Below are 8,678 nucleotides of genomic sequence, written 5' to 3'. Positions count from 1 at the left end.
GACTCCATAACCAGAAAGACTAGATGGCGCTCAGCTACTACTACCAACCTACCAACTGCTCTGAAAGAGATCACATGAGAAGGTCCTGGATAGTGTGGTAGAAAAACGTGGATCAAAATTGAAAATCATAAAAAAGACCAGGCTTACTGATAGCGATAGTCACCCTTCCGGTCTGGAATTGAACTCCATTTTCAGCCAAACGACAGTCAGGTCTACAGAGGGATCAGTAACACTAGGGAGGTTTGCACACCTTAAAATAATCAACCATTTGAAGTCCAAAGGGCAATATTTGCTTCAGAAGGCTTAGAAAAGAAGGAATGGAAACAGGAAATACAGGGAGAAAGTAGGATAAGAGATGTGGCTTTGAAAGGATTGCAATCAATGAGATGAAACCAAGTGTATGATTTGTTGAATGTAAAACTGATAACAATGGTTACTCAGCAATGCATAACCCAATTCACAATAAAACGTTTTATAAAAGATGAACCCTCATTAGCAATGATAACCTGAGCACCCATGTTGGGGAGTGACTCACTGAAGGCTCTGCGATGCTGGTCTAGACTAGACGACTGTGCCCCACTCCTATTAACCTTCAGAGACGTCAGGGCATTTGATCCAAAAACTGCTTGAAGCATAGATGACAATTTCCTCAATTTATTACGAAAAAGAATGCAGATGGCACCATCTGCCCCTTCCGATTGAGTATTGTATACCACAGAGTCAGTATGGCTTCATAGGGACCCTATAGGACCCTAGAGGGTTTTCAGGACTGCCCTGGTGTGGTGTTGTGGGTTACTGCATGGGACTGCAAAGTTGGTATGAACTGCAAGTTGGTGGTTCAAGCTCACAGCTGTTCCTCAGAAACCCTATACAGGGTTGCTGTGAGTCGGAACTGACTCTACAGCACTTAACAGTCCTTACAGAGGAGTCCTGGCATGAAGCTGTAGGATGAATACTGGACTGCTAACCTCAAGTTCAACAGTTCAGACCCACCACTTGCTCCTCAGAAACCCTATTATACAGGGTCGCTGTGAGTCAGAACTGACTCTACAGCACACAACAATCTTTAAAGAAGCAGACGGACACATTTTTCTCTCTCAGAGCTGTTGAAGGGTTTGATTTACTGACTTTTCTAGTTTTTAAGTCCAGTGCTTAGCCACTGCCCTACCAGAGCCCCTTTGGGTAGTCATCTTTTTACTCATGTTTGTAGAAAAACCTTTTTAGCAAGCTGTCCACCTGTGAAGGTGAAAATGGAAACATTTCTGTGACCTCTTCCGTTTCCAGTAGCAAAGGTGCTGCGTGAACACTAATTCCAGAACATGTTATCCCAGCTAGACATGCTGAGCCTTTTAAATGCTTTCTCTCAAACAAAAGTCATTTTTAATGACAGAGGAGAATTCAAATTAAAACCTGTAAGTATAGAATTTGAGTGTGTGAGGTACATCTCTTTCTATTAGATGTTCTCCCCTTTTTAAAAACAAATTTGGGGCTTTTATGCTTTCTGTTTATGATATATAACAGTTTCGCAGGATTCACCATGGCCATATTTATTTCATTGTCAGAACTTCACTAAGAAGAAAAGATGATGGCAGAATTTCAGGGTTAAACTTCAGGTATGTAGTACTCATATCTTGTGAAAACTACAGTCTTCTCTTTGCCTCAGGGGGACCCAATGTTTTGCTGGAGACGGGCTGGCTGTGGGATGTGGGACCTTTGGCATCTCTGGATCTGGCTCTGGCCAGGATGTGGGGTCTTGGGGACAGGGACCTAGAACCGGTACTGAGGCAGACACTCCTCAGAGGTTCCATCCATCCAGACCTTACCCACAGGGTTGTGTTTAATAACCTGTTAATCCCAGCAGACTTGGTTCATTCTAAGTTTTTTGTTACTGCTGCTGCTGTGTGCCATCACACTGGTTTCGAATCATAGGGTTTCTGAGAGTGGTTGGTGGGTTTGAACTGCTCACCTTACAGTTACCAGTCCATTGCAACTCTGGTAGCGTAGTGGTTACGAATCGGCCTGTGAGCCACAAGGTCAGCAGTTCGAAACTACCAGCTGTTCTGTGGGAGAAAGATGAGGCTTTCTGCTCCCGTAAAGATTTACAGCCTCGGAAACCCTGTACAGGGCCGTTATGAGTCTGAACCGACTCCACAGCACATAACAACAACAACAACAAATCCCAGAAGACTGTTAATTCTAAGATTTTTGTTACTGCTGCTGCTGTGTGCCATTGCACTGGTTTCGAATCATAGGATTTCTGAGAGTGGTTGGTGGGTTTGAACTGCTCACATTACAGTTAGCAGTCCATTGCTTATCCTACAGTACCACACCAGGACTCATTGTAAGATTGGTGGTGGTGGTGGTTATGTGCTGTGGAGTCGGTACCAACTCATTTGTTATTGTTAGGTGCCATCGAGCTGGTATTGACCCAGCGAACTTATGCGCAGCAGAATGAAACACTGCCCGATCCTGGGCCAACCTCACTATTGTTGCCACGCTTGAGCCCATTGATGCTGCCACTTGGCTAATCCATTTCGCTGGGAGTCTTCCTCTTTTTCTCTGACCCTCCACTTTACCAAACATGATATCCTTCTCCAGTGAATGATCCCTTCTGACAATATGTCCAAAGTATGAGAGATGAACTTTGGCCATCCTGGCCTCCAAGGAGCACTCCGGCTGCACTTCTTCCAACACAGATCTGTTGATTCTTTTGGCAACCCATGGTACTTTCAGTATTCTCCTCAACACCATAACTCAGAAGCATCAATTCTTCTACAGTCTTCCTTATTCACTATCCAGCTTTCGCATCCATATGAGGTTATTGAAAATACCATGGCTTGGGTCAGGCGCACCACCTTAGTCTCCAACTCACAGCAACCTCGTATAGGGTTTCCGAGGCGGCAGATCTTTTTGGCAGCAGAAAGCCTCATCTTTTTCCCGAGGAACCGCTGGTAGTTTCGAACTGCTGACTGTGAGATTAACAGCCTGATTTGTAATCACTATGTTATCAGAGCTCCTTCATTGTTAGATTACTGAATTTGGACTGGGTCCATGGTGTCAAGGTAGATTAAGCACTGGGCTACAAGTGGAAAGGTGGTTACACCCTTGGAAACCCTACAGAGAAGTTCTACTGTCTACCGGGTTTCTGAGTTAGGGTCTACTCAGTAACAGTGGATGGAGGTGGTGAATGGAATTTGGAGGTCTTGGGTGGAGTAAGGACTTGACTAGAGATTGACTGTTGGAGTTGACCCAGAAACACCTCAGAAGAAATGCCTGCCAGTCTGCTTTTTAAACATCAGACATTGAAAACTCTGAAGGACATTGTATTCTGATTCGTCAGGGGTCTCCATGAGCCAAAATGGACCAGCAGCAAGTGGTTTGACTGGTTTATACTGAATATCTCCCACTCCCGTTTCTGTGTGCTGATTTCAGTCATTCTGTGCATGAGCGTTGCTGCTGGGCATTATTTTTTGCTCACTCGTGTACTATAGAGCATTTGGACAAGTTGGGGAAATCCAGTGTGTATGCATTTAGAGTGCTGGCTTCTAGTGCCTTTGTGTTTGAATGGGCTGCAGACGCCTAGCAGATCCCCCACGTGGTGAGGGTGGAAAGAGGGGGCGGGTGGGGGGCTGGCGGAAACCCTCAGAGAAAAGTCGCCCTGAACTGAAGTCTGCGTGCGAAGGAAGGACTGGCACTTGTTCTGAGTCATCTCAATATCTTTTTCCCCCTCTGGTTTTCCTTGAGGCTGCTTGACCTGCTTTACATGATACTTGTCAGGGATTAAAGGTTCAGTTATTAATCTCTCTTTTCTATTCCCTCAGAGTAGATATTCTGAATTGCCACATTGGGCCACCTCTTTATACTGACATTTTGCCAAGAGAATCGAATCAACTTGATTTGACTCACAGTACCCTGTAGGGCGGAATAGAACAGCCCTGTATGTAGAGTGTCCAAGGCTGGGACCTTTTACTGAAGCTGCCTGCCACATCTTTCTTCTATGGTGAGGCTGGTGGGTTTGAACTGCTGATCTTTTCATTAGCCGAGTGCTTTACTATTGTGCCACAGGGCTCCTTATTTGCCCAGGGAAGATTCCAGGGAAGTCTTGAATATCTTACCTGGATATTCATAAATCCACTCTAGTAGTAAAGAGACAAAAACCCTCACAATGAAACAATAAACAACATCATGATAAATGTAGGAAAAATTGAAGTTGCCAAGGGTTACTTTTTACTTTGATCCACAATCAAACAACAGTCAAGAAATCAATGAATGGGTTGTAATACATTATTGTGTGTATTATATGTGTCTAGATAGATAGATAGAGAGAGAGAGTGTGTGTGTGTTCTGGTTCCTGGTGTGATGCTATAGGGTAATGTACTGGACCGTAAAGCCAATTTGGACTGCAAGGTCAGCAGTTCAAACTCATCATCCACTCCTCAAAAGCCCTACACAGGGTTGCTATGGGTTGGAACTGACTTGATGGCACTTAACAACAACAAATGTATATATATGTATGCATGATGTTGTTGCTAAGTTCTGTTGAGTTGGTTCTGACTCATAGTGACCATGTATAGGGTTTACAAGTGGCAGCTGGTGAGTTTGAACTGCCAACTTTGTGGCTCAAATGGACCTTGTGTTCCAGTGCTTTATTCTACAGTGCCACACCAGGACTCCATATGTGTGTGCATGTGTGTGTATACATACATATGTATATGTATGTATACACACACACACACACACATACATACATACTTCTGGGTGTGGCACTGTAGGATCAGCACAAGACTGCGAACCACAAGGTCAGCAGTTCAAACCCACCAGCTACTCCTCGGAAACCCTATACAGGGTCGTTATGGGTTGGAACTGACTCAGCAGCACTTAACAACAACATATATGCTACCTATATACAACAAATGATTGTTTGCAGTATTGAGGCAGGAGAGGTACAATTTGAGCCTGGAACATATTTTTACATAAAGTACATAAAAATCAACAGTGTTGGGGGCTTGCTACCAGTAAGCATGTATGTGTGTGCATAGGAACAAAGGATCAAAGAATTGGGGTAAAATGTTAACAGTAGGCAAATTTGGGTAAAGGATGTATTTTTTTTTTTTTAATAAAAAAGATGTTGATTTCTAATTGTGAACATTTCCCCTGGTTGCGGAGATGTTGTTTCTCTTACCTTTATGAGAAGTTTATGGCAGATTTGTTTCTATCTTACATTCTAATTCAACAAGCACTGATTAATTTTAAAGCAACACCTGCTTTTACAAATGTAGAATTTGAAAATTAGTCAAGTGTGCCCACCCACTGACCCAATAGAGGGGTTATGAGCCTCTAAGTGTTTATGGATGCAGACAGCCTCATATGCCTCCCAAGGAGCATCTTGTGGGTTTGAACCAGCAACCTTACAGTTAGTAGCCCAGCGCTGATCCCACGGCACCACTAGACCTATCCTGCAGTTATATCTGCTAGTTCCTTTGCTGTAGTCCTGGTGCGGCACTCTAGGATTAGCACTGGACTTCGAACTTGAAAGTTGGCAGTTCAAACCCACCAGCCACTCCTTGGCAACCCTATACAGGGTCGCTATGAGTCAGAACTGACTCAGTGGAACTTCCACCACCATGTCCACCAGGTTCCTTGCTAAAGGGGTCAGGTGAGCAACAGAACATGGTAGGCTAAGACCCCTACTGGCTGTGGTTTTAGCTTGCCACTTACTGTGACTCTGAGGAAGTCTCGTTTTCCTTATCTGGGAAACCAGAATCTTGCTGGTAGTTGCTGTCAAGTAGATTTCCTATTGACAGTGACCACAGGTGTGGAGAGTAGAACTGCTCTATAGGGTTCTCAAGGCTGTGACCTTTTGGAAGCAGATCATTAGGGCTTTCTTCCAAGGTGTTCTTGTGTGGATTGGAATGACCAGTCTATCAGTTGTTGTTGTTAAATGCTGTCGAGTCAGTTCTGACCCATAGCGACCCTGCATAGGGTTTCTGAAAAGCGGCTGGTGAGCTTGAACCGCCAACCTTGCAGTTCAAACCGACTATGCAGTCCAGTGCATTAACCCACAGCGCCACACCAGGACTCCAGCCTTATCAGTTAGTAGCTCATAACCATTCACACTACCCAGGGACTCTTATAAAATCAAGCTTTTGTAAGGACTGGGGAGGGGTCCAGTGACTGAGCAGGTTTGTGGTAACTGGGGGAGCTACATGGGCGCTTGAACTGGGCAATCCCTACCCAGCTTCCAGTTGATGCTGGTTTGGCCCAGATATTGCCAGAATTCCCAATGTAAAGAAATTTGGAAATCTAAGTTATAGGCAACATCAGCAACTTTTGAAAAATACTCCTTACTAATTACACTTAAATGGACAAACAAGTAACCCCGGTGTGAATCAAACAACACAGAGGTTGCAACATCAGCATCAGCGGGTGATTTCTGCTTTGAGTCTCAGGGGTGAGGGGAAGTTTACCGGAGGTCACACCGGCTGAGCACATGGGCTGAGCGCATAGGCCGAGTGCACGGAAGTTTGCAGTGGAGGCACTGTTCTGCCTGTTCATGCTATGGTCTGGGACTGGTAGTAATTGGATTAACATTGTTGTCATGCATAACTACTTCTCTCTTATAGACTTAACTTCTCTGACATTCCACATTGACAAAAATAGTAAAAAGTATTTGGTGCACGAAAGACCTGTGTCTGACACTAATGAACACAGAGCTGTGAGGTGAGAGGAAGGTTAGCTTCTGTATGGAGCATCTTGGCTGGACATGATTCTCAGTGGCTTGGAAGTTGTATCATTTGGCAGCTATGCTATGACGTCATCCGTTCATTTTGTGATCTGATGTGGTCATCTTCCATTTCTGCACATTGTAGATTTTCTCATAATGACCCTGACTTTGGAACTGAACCATGTTGATAAAGGAGGACTGAGTGTGCGCAGAGATCATAAGGGCAGAGAGGAACATTCTCATCTCTGGAGACCTGGAAATAAGTATAATCGTGATTACCTCTGCTCGCTGTTTAAACAGTTGAAAGTTAAAATCTCCCTTTGGAACCCAGCCTGAGTAAATAGGTGAGACCGAGCAGCTGACCAGGAAGGGAAACTGGCCTGGGATCCACAGATAATGAACAAATCAATCATTAAACACACAAATCAACAATTAACTCCATGTGAAATTGCCAAGACCATAGTCAATTTTATCAAGAATTTTTATCTTGGTAGAAAAAAAAAATGAGAAAATTAATCCTTTGTTATCTTTCTCTCCCCGGTGGTGACATGATTATTGTTGTTTTTAAGTGCTGGTGACGGTGAGTCAGTTCCGACTCACTGCGACCCTGTATCGAGTTTCCAAGGAGTAGCTGGTTAGCTTGAACTGCTGACCTTGCAGTTCAAACCAACCTTGCAGTCCAGTGCATTAACCCACAACACCATACCAGGACTCCTGATATGATTATGTTGTTGTTAAGTTCTGTTGAGTTGGTTCTGACCCATCGTGACACCATATAGGGTGTCCGAGGAGCAGCTGGTGAGCTTGAACTGCCGACTTTATGGTTCAAACTGACCTTGCAGTCCAGCGCCTTAACCTAAAACACCATACCAGGACTCCTGATATGATTATACAGAATGTGAAATTCATATCAAAATAGGATGCTATTGTCAAAAAGAAACTCAATACAGCAGTTTTGGTGGGCGTGTTACATGGGAGCGTATGAATGCATGCTGCTCTGGATTCTCCAGTGTACACTACACATTGTTGATAAACAGCTCAAGACTGTTTTTGGTTGGCCGGTGTAACATGTCACTTGTTGGCAAGGGATCTGCGTATATTGTGGCACAGGTGTCAAATGTAAAGAGAGTTTCTATTTCTGAAAAAGAACACTTTCTATCCTGAGAAATCCCTCTTTTCCCTTTTACACAAAGATAGTAACTCTCAGATGCTTTGTTGATAATCTATTTTCAAGTCTCAAGTTTGGGTTTTTGTAACATGTTTCCCTTTACTCTGGAGAAGATCTGGAGAAGCAGGTAATGGATACATGGACCTACCCCCAGCTGCTTTGTTCTGAGCAGCTGGCAGAGTGAAATATTTAATGTCTCTCTCGCTACTAGGGTGACATTTTCCTGTGGCCCAAGCACAGTAGGTTACAAGCATGGTATTCCCCTGCCATCAATGATTCAACAAATGCAGGTAAACTTAAGCCCCATGATGGGGCAGTAGTAACTTCTCAGCAGCATCCATCCTGAAGTGTCAGTTTGGGCACCTACTTTTTTCTCCTGGTGTATAATCCTTTCATATAAGAATAACAACAGCTAACTTGGGACCCATCATCAGGAAAGACCAATTGCTTGAGAAGGACATTATGTTTAGTAAAGTAGAAGGCCAGCGAACACAGGGAAGTTCCTGGAGGAGATGGTCTTGAAAGTGATGCATCAGGGCAGTGCTTCTTTGTTACAGAAGACGCTGCCATGAGCGGGAAGGGACAATGATAGCATTTATCACACCCTTTCTTGGAGCCAGGTTCTGTCTTTGGAACTTTCTGTATGTCAGCTCATTTCATCATCACAGCAACTGTATTTTTTTTTTATTTTACCCATTTTACAGATGAGCAAACTGAGGAACACCAATGTCACTTAGTAAGCTTTCCTGCGGCAAGCTGTTCATCTAATATCTGGCTGCACGTGAC

Source organism: Chrysochloris asiatica, unplaced genomic scaffold (assembly GCF_000296735.1).
Source record: "Chrysochloris asiatica unplaced genomic scaffold, ChrAsi1.0 scaffold00021, whole genome shotgun sequence".
NCBI classification, from domain to species: Eukaryota; Metazoa; Chordata; class Mammalia; order Afrosoricida; family Chrysochloridae; genus Chrysochloris; species Chrysochloris asiatica.
This window is presented reverse-complemented; position numbering follows the sequence as displayed.